A 15,413-nucleotide genomic window follows, 5' to 3' on the forward strand; every position below is an offset into this window, starting at 1 on the left:
CGTGGGGTGCGGCCGGGATGACACGGGGTCTGAGAGCAGCCGCAGAAACCCACCCAGCACCAGCACAGGCACAGGCATCCATCACAGAACGTCAGCAAACTGAATCCAGTCATAAATCAAAGGAAAATAATTGGGGCCATGAGGGATTTACCCCTACAACATAAGGTTGTCTCAGGTTCAAAGTCATTTAATGCAACTCACCATACGAGCAGCCCAATCATCAATAATAATAATGTCCTCTCAACAGATGTAAAAAATCCCATAAAATTCAATATCTATTGCTTTGAGAGAGACAGAGAAGAGAGAGAGAGGGAGAGAGAGAGAGCGCGCAATGCGGGGAGAGGGGTAGAGAGGGAGAATCCCAAGCAGGCTCCACGCTCAGCACCGAGTCCCAGGCAGGGCTCAAACCCATGACCCTGGAATCATGACTCGACCAAAGTCAAGAGTCAGACACTTAACTACCCAGGTGCCCCTCAACATGGACTCTGACAAAGCTCCCGGAGGGTGGTTTTTATGAGTTACAGGGTGCAGGGCCACCAGGAAAGCTCCATCTCGGCAGCGGTGGGACCCAACCTGCGCCTCGGAAAAGAGGAAGGGACCGGAGCCTAAGTGCAGGCCTTGCACCGCTGGGCCACACTGCCTGCGCGTCTTCCGATGAAAATCTCCACAGACCGAGAGAATTCTCTCAACCTGAAAAAGTCCTACATTACCGTGCATGCAGGTGATAGCTATGCTTTTCCCCTTGCGGGGGGAACCAAGGTAAGAGTGCCCCTCCCCACGTCCACCCTGCTGCACGGGCACCGCGCCCGCAGAGCCGGGGAGAAGCGGGTGCAGCAGGGAGGCTGCGGACGAGGAGGGGACAGCACCTGCATTTGCAGACACACTCTGCCAGCCTCGCCCCTTCTTCTGGCTGCGGCGAGAGGAGCACCTTTTCACGTAGTTATGACTCGTTACAGTTCTTGTCGTAAGGGGAAGTTTATATCTTTTGCACATCTTTTTTCTTGGGCTCTTGATGTTTTTACGGTCAGATTTTCAGTTTTCTTAAATTAAAAACATAGCTCTTCAACTATCATTTGTGTTGGAAATAATCTTCCATTTCATCTTTTCATATTTGTTTTCCAATTTATCTACATTTTGTTTGGTCCTATAAGATTTGAAAAATGTATCTTCATAGTCTGAGTTGTCTGCCTCCTTATTATGGCTCCTGCATTATAAAAACCTTCCCGAGTGTCGGAGCCTCCAGATGAAGTTCAAAGTCAAGTCTCCCTCAAAGAATTCTTACCATCCGAGTTCCAAAGAACATAACGAGAAATTATGTAAAACATGAGAAGGGATACAGGAGCCTGGCGGCTCAGGTCATGATCCCAGGGTTGTGGGATTAAGCCCGAGTCAGGCTCTGCGATGACTGTGGAGTCTGCTTCAGATTCTTCCTCTCTCTCTGCCCCTCTCCCCTGTGCTCGCTCTGTCTCTCCCTACCCCCTTGCTATTAGTTAATTAGTTAATTAATTAATCTCTTAAGATTTAAAATGTAGCAAGTTGCAGAATCAGGCAAAGTTTGCAGATGCTGAAATTAAATGCAGAATATAAAATAACTACCAACAAGAGATTTAAATATATTTTAAGTTTTTGTAAGTTTAACAGAGGAATAAAAAGTTATCAAAGCCAGTCAGTTTTTACTGCCAGGAAAGTAAATGTAAAGACATTAGGGACAATGCAGCAGAGAGAGACATAGAAACAGGAAAGAAGAATGTGCTGGATCCTGTCCCCCAAGCAGGAGACGTAGAGAGCATGAGAGCAGGGGAGGGGCAGAGAGGAAGGGAGACACCGAATCCGAAGCAGGCTGTGCTGACAGCTCAGAGCCTGACACGGGGCTCGAACCCACGAAACGCGAGATCATGACCTGAGCTGAAGCTGGATGCTTAACTGACTGAACCACCCAAGTGCCCCCAAGACCCGAGCTTAAGCAGGTGATTTAAGGAAATATCCACATGTCCCCCCAAAGTTTCTGTTCCGATTCCTGCTGTTTTCTTTCTGTCTCACACGACATGACCATTTTGCAGGGTGCACACAGAAGAGAAGCGGCGGCTGTGGGTGCTCAGAGCAGGGGTCCAGGACCGGTGCCCAGGGCTGCAGCCAGCAGCTGGGCGTGTGGGCAGGACCGCGCCAGGGTGGGGGCCCTTGCGGGGCTCCCCCAGGGCACCAGCAAATGCAGCAGCTACGGACCTACTTCTGAAGCTGCAGGTCTGTGCTCAGAACCCTTGCAAACGGGACTCGTTACTGAAGGCGCATCAGTGTCCCAGGCGCTGGAACAAAATGTCACAAACTTGGGGGCCGAAACAGGAGTCCATCTTCCCACAGCCCCGGGGGGAATCCGTACAAAAACGAAATCAGAGCTCACCCCTCCCCCAGCTCCCTGGCTCCTGGCTGCATCCCCCTCTCTGCCTCCCCACTCACCTCCCCCTGCTCTGTGCCTGAACCCGGGTACTCATACTCAGTGTGCTGCTCTGTGCCCTCTCCCCCTGCCCTCCCTCCCTGAACCCGGGTACTCATACTCAGTGTCCCCTCAAATAATTCAGGGCAGGCTTCTCCTGCAAGACCCTTCTCTGAATCCCACTTTGGCCACACGACTTGCAGGGATCCTTGGGCACAGGTGAACCTTCCTGGGAACCACCGCTCAGCCTACTACAGAGGACACATCTGACGATGGGAGAATCACTGGCAACATCCTAAATGTGCTGAGTAACACCCTCAGGAAAGCCCATTACGGAGAACAGCCCCTTACAATGCATCGTACCACAGCGAGCGCCCGGGGCCACACTGCCAGGGAAGCAGTGACATCGGACGTGTGGTCACAGAGCACCTGGTGCCGTGCTGTCTACTCTCACTGGGAGAGGAGGGTGTGCCGTGCCGCTGATGGTAGACAGTGATGTGCGTGGACTCCGCGTGTTACACACATTCCACGGTTAGGTGCTCCCACTGAGACAAAACCCCGCGAACCACACGAGAGGAAGGTGTGGCGCTATATTCTTAGGATGGCGACTCGGTGCGAATCAGCAGCACAGACTGTGTGAGGCGCCGCAGTCATGCTAGAATGCCTGCCCTGTCGCGAAGCCTGCCTGGTGACATAGCGAAAACGTGTGTGCAGCTGTCACTAATACCCCTAGTACACACTTCCCAACATGGTCCTTTGCGAACGGAGCCATCGCTAGAACCCTGTGATGTGGGCGCTGTGACTCTGCCCACATTACTGGTGGGGCACAGAGAAGTTCAGGAACCCGCCCCAGTCACACAGCACTCAGCACCTGAGCTTTGCGTTCTGGGTCCTTCCAATATGCTGGCCGCGGACATGGCATCAGGCAGAAGAGTGGGCCAGGCCCAGAAGACAAGCACACAAACAGTGAGCGGCCTAAAATAACCTGAGCTACGCTAGGTGATCACGAAAACAAACTGCGGGCCCAAGGGTCAAGGGCTCTGACGTGCAGGCTGTGAATGCTGCACGGCTCACACTCCACAGATCAGAGATCGCGCATTTAGGGCAGAGTTCTTACGCTCAATCCGCTGGGCCCTTGCGTCTCACTCTGCTCACTAGATTAGCGGGCGCTTGCTGGGCGCCTCACTCTGTACTTCCCACCTTGATGTGGAGAGATTCCCCTTAACCGCTGAGGACCCTCCGCCCTGCAGGTAACGCCTCTGCTCCGTGACCCCAAAACACTGGGTCTGGGGAGGGAACCTGCCGTCTGTGTGTGTGAAAACCTTCAGAGCCTGGTCTGGACCTTTCCCTCCACGCTGGCTGGGGAGCAAAATCGGAATGTGGGCTCTAAGGGACTCCCCCTAAAGAGCCCTGAAACCCTGTGCGTGTGGGTGGGATGCGTGTGTGTGTAACGTGTACACGTGTGTATGTGCATGCGGGGCAGGCTGTGTGTGCAAGCCGTATGTGTCTGGCATGTGTATACAGTGTATGATGCATATGCACACATGTGATGTGCATGTGTGATGTATGTGTGCATGTGTGTGATGCATATGCACGTGTGTGGTGTGTCCACTGTGTGTAGTATGTGTGCACGTGTGTGATGTGCGTTTGTGGTGTGCATACATGTGGTGTGCACAAGGGCTTGATGTGTGTGCGCACATGTGTTGTGTGCACCCTGCAAATGTGTGATGCACATGTACATGTGGTGTGTGTGTTGTGCACAGTATGGTGCATGTGTGATGTGTGTGCTGTGTTGTGCACACGTGATATGTGTGTGTTGTGTTGTGCACACGTGTGGTGTGCACAACTGGGTGGTGTGTTGTGTGTACTCTGTGCACATGTGCGTTGCGCACACATGTGTGTCGTGGGTGTGTGCGGTGTGCACCTGCACGCACCACTGGAACTCCGGCCCCTCCCCCAGAGTCCCCGCAGGCACCACCTCTGGCGAGTCCGCCCGGAATCCCAGCGCCCGCACCTGTGCGAGGGTCTCTGCAGCCCCCACGTGCCCCGCCCCAGGGCTCCCGGGGCTGCCCTGTGCCGCACGTGCCTCGTCCCCTTACAACACCCGTGAAGACCTGCCGCCGCGTTTTCCGTGTTCACCCGCAAACCCTGACCCGACCTCTCCGACAGCCCGGGAGCACCCTCAGCCCCGCCCCAGGGAGCAGCCACCGTCCTGTAACGGTGTGTGTGTGTGTGTGTGTGTGTGTGTGTGTGTCCACAGCCCTTCAGAGGACACTCACTCCCCCTCGCCAGGCGTCCACTCCCAGGAAACCCGTGAGGCTGGGAGGACCGCCAGCCGTCCGCCCTGTGCAGAAGCCGGTCATCTCCGGCGTGTGGGGTGACACACGGGGACAAGTGGGCATGTGCCACCTGCGACCCGAGCCTGAGAGGTTTAGGAATACACCAGACTTGGGTTCTTTCATCAGATAACCGAGCCCGTGCTGATGAACTGACGCAGCATGCCTTTCCAGAAGGTTCTGAATGTCCTGGGGTCTACAGGATGAGAAGTAATTTTCTATTTCTCAACACATAAAATTTAGGGGAAATGTGCGGTGGGCACTGAGGAGGGCGCTTGCCGGGATGAGAGCCAGGTGTCGTAAGTGATGCATCGTGGGAATGCTCTCCTAAAGCCCAGGCTACGTTGTACACGCTGTGTGTCAGCTAACCTGACAGCAGGTGATTAAAAATAAATAGACAGGTGTCTGGGGCGCCTGGGTGGCTTAGTCGGTTAAGCGTCCGACTTTCGCTTGGGTCACGATCTCGCGGTTCGTGGGTTCGAGCCCCGTGTCAGGCTCTGTGCTGACTGCCAGCTCAGAGCCTGGAGCCTGTTTCAGTCTGTGACTCCCTCTCTCTCTGACCCTCTCCTGCTCACGCTGTCTCTCTCTCTCTCTCTCCTAGAAATAAATAAAAAATATTTAAAAAATAAATAAATAAATAAATAGGTGTCATACAGAAACCAATTTGACAATAAATCATATTTAAATACATAAACAAACATTACAAAAAGATAATTAGAATGAGCCATTTGGTAAAGTATAACTATCTGAAGAGAAACCATGAAGGGTAATATTCAGCAGGATAGAGATGAGAAATAAATAGAATAAATTATATTTTACCATTAAGAGTTCTGCTCGTTCGTAAAAGTCAATTAGAATGTTACGATCACAAAAATAAAAAGGTGTGATTTTATTCAAACCCAAAACAGCTAATGGTAAATATAAAATAAATTCTCAGCATAAAAGCCAGAATCAGAACTTCTCCGTCTCACTCACAGAATCGCACCCTGGACGCTGAGAAGTACATGCTGATTAAGAGGTGTGCGCGCATCGGCTGCTGTGCACCATGGCTTCTGTCTCTTTCTACAAGAAACGAAATATTCGCATTCACTCATAAACAGCATCAGTGGCCAAGCTGCAAACACGCCTTTTCCAAAGGCAGTCATGACTTAGATTGGCTCAAACTGTGACCTGACGGCGGGAATGAGGGCCAAACAGCCCAGGAGCGCCGAACGCAGGGACAAAGCTGGGACTTAGGCAGCGGGAGAGGAGTGGGCAGCCGCAGGGGAGGCGCGGGGCTGCAACAGCTACTAGGAATCGCATCGGCTGATCTGACAGGAGGCGGGAACTGAGGCGAGGGTTGGGATGTAGCATGAGCAAAGGCCCAGGGGCAGCCAGAAGGAACATCAGTGCCTCAGAAGCTTCAGAGAGGCAGGGTCTGGACACTGCCCTGAGCTCTGTGGGCGGTGCTGTTACCCGACACGTAGACACAGAAAGGGAACCAGGCTTCAGGGCTGAGATTACGTGACTGGTTTGGGGAACGTTAACTGAACAGCCAGGCAGAACACAGACATAGGTCCGAGCTGAGTGGCTGGGGGCACAGCGCGGGGGTGGGGCAGTGGCGGGGGGGGGGCAGTGGCCGGGGGGGTTACCTGAGGAGGGGGAGGTTACCCAGGAAGGCTAACCGAGGATTGGTGGAGGAGGCAGGGGTGAGGCAGAGGCTGTGATATGGGGCAGGGGTGTGTCTGGAGGGAGCAGGCAGAGGCATCACTGCTGCCTCCCACAGGCGGCTGTGGTCTGGGGACACGGGGCGCCCGTGCCTCAGGGACGGAGGCTGAGCACAGAGGCAAGAGGGGGCAGCCTCCAGGCAGAGGCAGCAACAGACTGAGAGAAAGACTCAACTCGGGACAGGGGCTCGACCTCCCTTTGTCCTGTAGGCTCCGTTTTAGAAAGGGAAGCTGGTTCCCCCTTTAAAGAATATTCCAGAGCCCTCGCATTCAGTGTCTGGAAGTTCATCCTCCAAGGTGTGTTGTGAACACCACTAAGCAAAAACTACGTATTTTCCATGGAAGGTGTTATAATTTTTGATAGGAATAACTGACAGTTATATCACACTTTATAAATACAGATTATTTTCCTGAACTCTAGCTCAATGAACAAAAACATTCTAATACAGAATTTGGGTGCATTTTTGTGGTTACATTTTTACCAACAGTAATTCATAAAACAGACTATAAAATATCTGCCTGTCAGGAGCATTCGTTCTAGATGGGGTTTAATTCTTACTACGATTTGTCATTTAAACTATTTTTGATTAAAATATAAACAATCACTGTTACGTCCTCTTTAGTTAACTCCTCAATGCAGTTACCAACCTGCTGGATACCAGAGGGATGTCTGTCTTCCCGAGCTGGGGTCCAACGAAGATGCATGAAAAGTAAACAGTGAATGTGAATGAACACAATGGTATTTACAATCTGAGCTTTCACATTTTGTGTGATTGAATCCATAATAGTACAATTCAGTGCTGTAACAAAATATTTGTCCAAATTTCAAATGAGTTCAAAATAACTATCAAACCTAAGGAAAGTCAACGTCAAATGTCAACGGAATAGTCTGATTTGTTCATTCCCAATAACTAATAGGAGCATAAATAACACAGCAGAGGCTGCACCAAGTTCAAGTACGAGAGACGCGTGAGACCCCGGGCATTAGGAACCGTAACAGAAGAGCAGCGCCAGCGCCTGGCTTTCATCACGCACTACGATGTAACTCTACTTTTCCTGGTTCCCCCAGCATCTTCTTTTTTTTTTTTTTAATTTTTTTATTGTTTTGTTTATTTGTGAAAGAGAGAGACAGCGTGGGCGTGGGGGCGGGGGGGGGGGAGGAGTCGGAGAGAGAGGGAGACACAGAATCCCAAACAGGCTTCAGGCTCTAAGCTGTCAGCACAGAGCCCGACACAGGGTTCGAACCCACGAACCCTGAGATCATGACCTGAGCCGAAGTCGGATGCTCAACCGACTGAACCCCCAGGCGCCACCCCCAGCATCTTCTAAGAGCGTCTCTAAGTGGAGTTTATTTCCCTAAATCTTAAGTCTTTGCTTAATTAAATACAGCTAATTAATAACATGTACAGGATCTAAAAATGCAGACACTTTAGAAAACACAACTATTTTACCCAAGAATTTTAGCTGAAAAATCACAGAATCCTAATTGTTCGGCATCGAAGAAGCTGTGGGGGAGCAAAGGGTCGCGGCTGCAGCGTGAGGGGCCCGCAGTCTGGAAGCAGCAGGCTTCGGGGGTGAGGGGTCCCCAAGAGCAGAGGCTTAGTCTCTGACACAGAAATAGAAGAGGTCAAGCGCCTCTGCGTCGCACGGACTGGGGACAAGTGACATCTAGTGTTCACTGAAGAGAATCCGAAGTCCTCCATCGAACTACCACCTGGATGAAGGGACAGTGAGCAGCCTGGGGGTAACCCCCAGGACCCGCCCCTTTAAAATGTAAACACACAAAAAAAAAAAAATAAAATAAAATAAAATAAAATGTAAACACATTTCCTCAGGACCCTCTCAAGCGTTTTTCCCCCAGAAGCATTTTTTACTCTTCCTTTTTTATCTCAGTGAAGATACTTGTCGATTCCATTTAAATAGCAGGTGCTGGGATCTGAGACTCAACACCGCCCTGGGCACCAGCAGCACATCCTTCAGGGGCAGGGGCGCACCACAGGCTGTGATCGGTAAGGGGGAATGGCCCGCCCCTGCCCACAGGACCCAGGCGCCCCCAGCCACCCTCCCCTTCTCCTTCCGGAACTCACTGTCCTTTCTGGGCCTGAGGTCACAGGGTGCTGCCCACGGGCACAGGTAAGCCAGAGGGTCAGTGGCAAACACACACACCTGAGTCTCTACTTCCTCACCCACAGCACAGACTCTCCGCCCTCCTCCCCAGGGAAAGGAGCCTGACAGCCAAGTGCAAGTCTCGTCTCCTGGACGGAATTCACAGCCGCGCTGACCCGCGTCAGCCTCTCCCAGCCTGTGTCTCACAGGGCATCTCGGGAAGTGGAACTGCTTCAAGGTGGAATTTCTAAAATCCAGATCTCTGTTTCAGTATCAGACAGACATGATGCCATGTACGTACGCGTGGGAAATAAGGCGATTTTAACATCCGGTTATTTTCAATAGATAAGAATACCTCTAACTTGGATCTTGTTAAAATGTTCACTAGCAATTCTATCTCCTGATGAAATCAGGTGATTCCCCATTTTAAAATATGTGAATCTTGCTTATGATGTCATAGACATCCCCAGAAACTCCACAGCTGAAATCAAAGAGGAGTCAGCAAGGAGAGAAACGTCACCAAAGCAGAACAGGAAGGGACAGCCTTGCCTGGAGGTCACACGCGCGTACATTATCTCACACAGCAATTCGCATCCCTAAACAGAGCATCACGTGGTGCCATTACTGGCCACACGCGAAAGCGAGCGGCTCTCACCTCGTGGCAGCCAGCCCTGCACACAGGGCAGCGGGGGCGCCGCTGGCTTCGTGCTTCGAGCCCCTCGGACACACAGCGCGGCTGCTCAGGCTCCCAGAACGTGCGCCCAGCACGAACACGCAGCAGCAGCCTGTGACCCTAACAGCAGAACACACTCTCCCACTGCACTGGTGTTTCCCCACCCACACACTTTAGCACACGGGTGTGGCGGCTGTGGGGGGGTCGGGCCGCACCTGACTGGCAGACCCAGAGGACACACACCGCGGAGCAGCTACGGAAAAGGGACCACCAAGGAAGAGCCATTCACATTTGGCCAGATTCCCACGATTCAAGCAACCAGTCACCGCAAAGAATGTGTTGCATTTGTGACTTCAGGAAAAAAATATCTAGAAATATAATGGGTTTAAAACAAGTTTCTTTTTTTGTCATCAGTTTTCCTCATTAGAAGCATGAAGTTCCTTGCTTAACAGAGATGACGAAACAGCTGTGCAAATTCAATGACGTGACGTAAAGTGATTGACACAAAAATTCATAATTCTGCATGGCTGTCTGGACCCCAAACATCCCAGTGAAAATTAATGACCATCCAAGACGTACATTGCCATTTCCCCATATGTAAGCCGTGATTGCACACTGAACACTCGTGGTTTTAAAGACCACGTGTAAACGGGATGCTGAGATGTATTTGATGCCAAAGAATCTGACCTTCTCACACTCTGCAGTCCCCGGAGCCCTGAGAACAGCTTGCTCCTTGTGTATCCAAAGTTACTATTCTTGCCCTTACCACGCTCTCCATTATTATTCTAATACTTGGCCTCCAATCCTAACAAAAGCTTCCTTGCAAGTATAATTCGCATAGGTTGTATCATATAATCAAGGCTCTTCTTATAAAGCACTAATCACATCTTATGCAAACTGGTGAATAGAATCCATCTCGACTGGCACAGCCCAAATTTAGCACCTTAGAGGAACCAACACCGCACACTGGAGAAAACTGATCAGAGGACTTGCAGTTCATACCTTTTTTAAAAGCCAAAGTCCGGCTCAGGTCATGATCTCACGGTTTGTGGGTTCGAGCCCGGCGTCGGGCTCTGTGCTGACAGCTCAGAGCCTGGAGCCTGTTTCAGATTCTGTGTCTCCCTCTGTCTCTGATCCTCCCCTGCTCACGATGTCTCTGTCTCTGTCTCTGTCTCTCTCTCTGTGTCTCCGAAATAAATAAAACATTAAAAAAAATTAAAAGCCAAAGTCACTGCCAATAATTCGTCAACTGGGTCATTTATGCAGTAAAACAGATGTATTCAATGCTCCCTCTACAAGTACATGGTGATAAACAGGACTTGTTGGAAAAACACCTCCGGGAAAACGTAGTTCTAACCACGGGGGGGGGGAATCGCTTTAAAATCCGAAGCAGCCCTGAAATGAAAGCCCATGGCTCGGGCGCCTCTGCTTCCTTAAGCAGTTCCCTGCCGGTTCCTCGGCGCGTCTCGTCGGGTTTAGTCGCCGTCTGCAACGTCAGCAACGGCTGGAAACCTGTTCAAACCACGAAGTCCTTTAAAAATACACACGAACCCTTACCTTGGGTTGAGTTTTAAGACGTTGTGATAATATCCCAGAAATACGTAACATGACGGAAAAGGTATCAATCTCTTCACACATTATTTTTTAAAGCCCCGGTTCCTACTCCGGCCGGTTTAAAAGCACGAGGACGAGGACCCTGGGAGAGCCTCCCGCCCGCTTCACCAAACCGCCCGGTTCCCGCCGTACGCCAGGGGTCCCCGGTTCCCGCCGGCCTCACGGGGGCCCCTCAGTGTCTCAGGGCAGGGCCTCCCGAGGCCCCGGATAATCCGCTTCTCCCCTAAGCTGTTTCCAGAACGCTCGGTTACGCTGTGGGGGGCAACGTGCAGGCTTCCAAGAACTTTTCGTTTTTGTTTGAGCAACATTCCTGTTTTCTGTCAATCAATAGTTCGGCTCCTCAAAAATAAGACACTGCAAGGGGGGGTGGGGGAGTTTGGGGCAGGGGCTGGAGCAGGTGTCCAAACGGCGTCCTTATTCCAAATTCGAATTCGAATACGGCTCACGGGCTGTCCCCAAGTCTCGGGGTGGGGGACGCGCGGGGACCGGCCTCCCAAACCCCCGACCCGGCCGCGCGCACGAAAGGACGCGAACCAACCCCACAGCCAAGTCTGGAAACCCCAGTTCCCACGGACCAGGACCCCCGCCCGCGCTCCCCGCCGGCCCCTCAGGACGTCAGACAGCAAACCCGGCTTCCCCTGGGGTGCGGGGTGGGGCGGGAGGCGCGCCCGCCCGCACAGGACGCCGAGGCGGCGTGTGGGGAGCCGGAGGCGCAGGGGCGCCGCGGGGGAGGCGGGGGACAGGCGGGGCCGCCGAGGGGCCGCACTCACCCTCGCCGGCTCCAGCAGGTGGCCGGGGCGCCCGCCGGGGGCGGCGGGGGGCGGGAGGCCGTCCGCGCTCATGGCCGCCCAGCGCCGGGGCCCCGCGCGAGCATCCGAGGGCCCCGCGGGCGCCTGGCGCGCGCCCCTCGCGAGCTCCGCGGGCGAGGCCCGAAGCTCCGCCCCGCCCGAAGCTCCGCCCCCGCCCGAAGCTCCGCCCCGCCCCCCGCCCGAAGCTCCGCCCCGCCCGAGGCTCCGCCCCCTGCACCCGAAGCCCCGCCCCGCTCGAAGCCCCGCCCCGGGAGGAGGGGCGCGCTGCGCTGCGCAGCACTCGCGGAGAGGACGAGCGCACCCGCGCGGAGCAGGCTCTCAGGCCGGCGGCGCGCTCCCACCGCGGGGAGTGGTCGTGGTCGCGGAGGGGGAGCTGGCGTACGGGCCCGGGGCTGGGGGAGCGCACCCACCGCGGCAGGGGGGCACTAGGGCCGCACCGGGGCGGGGGGAGCCCTTGGATGTGCCAGTCCCTCCGGCGTGAAGCGCGCGCCCCCACCCTGGCTGGGCGCCCCCTCCGCGCCCCTTCCCCTGTTGTCTGATTGGAGGGCTCCCCTCCGCCCTCACGGGGTCCCAGCCCCCGCTGCCTTTCGGGCCCCTGGGGACCCCCCTCCCGCCGCAGGTCTCCCCGGGGCTGACGCGGGGCCCTGGGGGCTGCCCAGCGACGGAAAGCCGCCGAAGCCTCCGTTCTTCCTGGGGCGCCGGCCGCAGCGCGCAGACCTAGGGGCCGCCTCTCGGGGCGCTCCGGGGCTCCTCGCCCTGGGCCCGAGTCAGAAGTCGGGTCCCCACCCCAGACTCCAGCGGAAATGGCCCTCGGGATGTGGCTGTGTAGACTCAAATCATCCTAGTTTAAATGTAAAGGTTAGTTTGGGATCCATTTCAGGAAAGAAACGCAAAAACCCAGGGATACCAACCTACAGAGAAGCAAGCACGTGCCTTCCTGCCTTTCTAAGGCCCACGCACCGCCCCCACATTCCCTCCGCACTGCTGGGCAGGAGCCTGCATACCGGGGTCCCCATGCCAGAGACCCCCTGTCCTCACGGAGCCGAGGCCAGGAGGGGGCCCCAGCTAAGGTCCCTAGACGGCCTAATGGAGGAGATTCCAACCTGGTTGGTTTTTTCCGGCTCTACTGCGAAGTGTTTGACCTAACACTGTGTGAGTTTAAGGTGTGTGTGGTGTTGATTTGATGCACTTATATACTGCAGTATGATCACCCCCCAGCATTGGCTCAGCCCTCCGGGTCACACAAATGCCATTTCTTTCTGGTGGTGAGAACATTAAATCTGGTCTACTCTCTTACCAACCTTCCAGTATGTAATAGTAACTGTAGCCACCATGCTGTTGTTTAGAGGCCCCTGCAACTCACTCATCTTGTAACAGTTTGTAACTTCTGACCAGCGTCTCCCCACTTTCCACACCCCCAGCCTCCTCCCTGCTGCTTTTCCGAGTCCGCGCATGAGTGAGATGAGACAGTATTTCTCTTCCTCTGTCTGACTTATTTCACTGCACATAATTCCTCAAGGTCCATCCCTGTTGCTGGAACTGGCAGGATTTCCTTCTTTCTCCTGGCTGAATAATATTTCAGTATATCTACACACGTATTCATAGACGCACATGCACATATCTGTATCGCCATCATACATGTCATAGGTATGAACATACACACACATCTTTATCCATATATGCAGCCACTGCCGGGCACTGAGACTCTTCTGGTACCTTGACCATTGTGAGTAACGCATCAGCACACATGTGGGTGCAGAGGCCTCTTCAGTACCCTGTTTTCACCTCCTTTGGCTACACACCCGGTTGTGGGGTTACTTGATCCTGTGGTAAATCTATTTTCAGTCTTTTGATAAACGGCCATGCTGGTTTTCCTAGTGGCTGTGCCGGTTTCCGACCTGTTATCACAGCTGAGCAGGTCTGGGCTTCTAACCCAGACACACAAAAAAAGCAAGACTTTCCAAAACTCTCTCTCCTTTGTGTCCCCATCCATCCTGTACAGAATATCAGAGCTTCTGACACTCATGGGTTACAGAATGTAAGCTCTGGAAACGCAGAAATCAGCTCTTCTTTGTATGCCTGGCGTCGTAGGCCCCAAACAAAGAAGTCTCTTGGATGAATTGGTTAAGAGTACTATACTACTTATTGTCTATAGCAAAATCTAGAATAAGAAGGAGGAAGAATGAGAGAGCATGATTTGAAGTTGCATTTAAGAAAATGCAAGAGCGAGGAGTTTTCTGGGCAGCCCCCTTCAGAGCCCCGTCCCTCTGTTCCATCAGGCGCGCCATTTACAATTCATTCAGTCCCGGTGTCTCTTCCACCGCAGGTCAGCTCAGCTCAGCAGGCCCCAAACACGCAGGCCCTGGCCAGCCCCGCCTCGCCTCACCCAGCCAGCCAGCGCCAGCCCCGCCTCGCCTCACCCAGCCAGCGTCCGGTCCTTCGCTCCACATGTCCCTCCAGCAGCGCCGGGGGCCAGGTGCAGAGCCACACAGGACGCCACAACCTCCCACCTCTTCTGTGGCTTCAGGTCTCGTGGCCTCAGTCCCTCAAGTCCTGGTCGTTTGGGGAGCACGGAGCTGTGGTTTCTATGTCCCCGGTGCCGTGGGCTGAGGAAGGCACCGAGCCGAGGCGTCTGAGCTGTGTCACGGAAGGTCCCCTTCTCTGCCGCGTCTCCAGCCGGCCCGTCCTGGCGCCGCCGCTTTTCCTCAGTCACAACTCACGTCGTGTTTTATTCAGCTTTTATATTTGCTTGTTTCAGAGGGACGGTCAGAAACAGGTTCCCCATTGTGGCCACAGGCAGCAGACTCTCGTGTGAGCTTAAAACCATATTTGCCACAGAAAAAATATGTTTGTACACGACATAGCTGCTTGGTGTTGTTTAAGCTGTGAAAATGTACTGGAGAGGAGAGAAAATGCATTAATTATTTAAGAAAATAACTTCATTTATGATCCTGTATGGCTTTCCTGGCTTTTTAGAAACTGATACGTATATGAATCCCGTCTGAAACTCACACACTCTTGTGGAAATGTGTTGATATTTGTATGCTGAGGAGCCAAAGCGAATACTATTTTTGAGGCTCTTTTGGAAAGATGGTTACATTATAAAGAGCAGTGTGAGGTCACCCACAGGAATGTGCTTCTCAGAGAAAGGAAAAAGGGAAAGACGGAGTAAAGGCTTCCAGTGCAGGGGGTCTGGATCACCCACGGAAACCTCCCTGGGCCTCTGGGGTGGCCTTCCCCTCAGACGACCTGGTGCCTGTGATGGCACCGCTGTCCACGGGCCTGAGGGACGCCCAAAGCTGCATGTGAATGAATACTTGTGTCTTTTGCCACTTTCAATCTGTGGTAGTTTTTCGATCACAAGGGCCAACGGCTCACTGTTCAGGTGCTTCAGCAGGTGCTGGGGACAGGATCGACCGAAGAGTGGCAGGTCCTGGCGCCTGCAGCGGATCCCGCACGCAAATCACCACCCCCCTCGCTGGATGGGCCACTGACCGTTTACGACCCCTGTCACACACACATCTGCAAGTGAGTTTCTTCACATACGTGTTAAGTATTTTTGAGAATGAATAAAAGAACACACAACCGATTAAGTCACCATATCCTTACCTGAGTAAGATACTTGGAGAAGATCTTAAAGGATGTCTAGCAGGCCCTGGAATATTCAAATATGCACTTCAATTTTTAGAATGGTCTCCAAATAGAAATAAACCATGAATACATTTAGGCTTGACTCAT

The sequence above is a fragment of the Hyaena hyaena genome, unplaced genomic scaffold (assembly GCF_003009895.1).
Source record: "Hyaena hyaena isolate Hyena2069 unplaced genomic scaffold, ASM300989v1 scaffold_552, whole genome shotgun sequence".
In the NCBI taxonomy this organism is placed as follows: domain Eukaryota; kingdom Metazoa; phylum Chordata; class Mammalia; order Carnivora; family Hyaenidae; genus Hyaena; species Hyaena hyaena.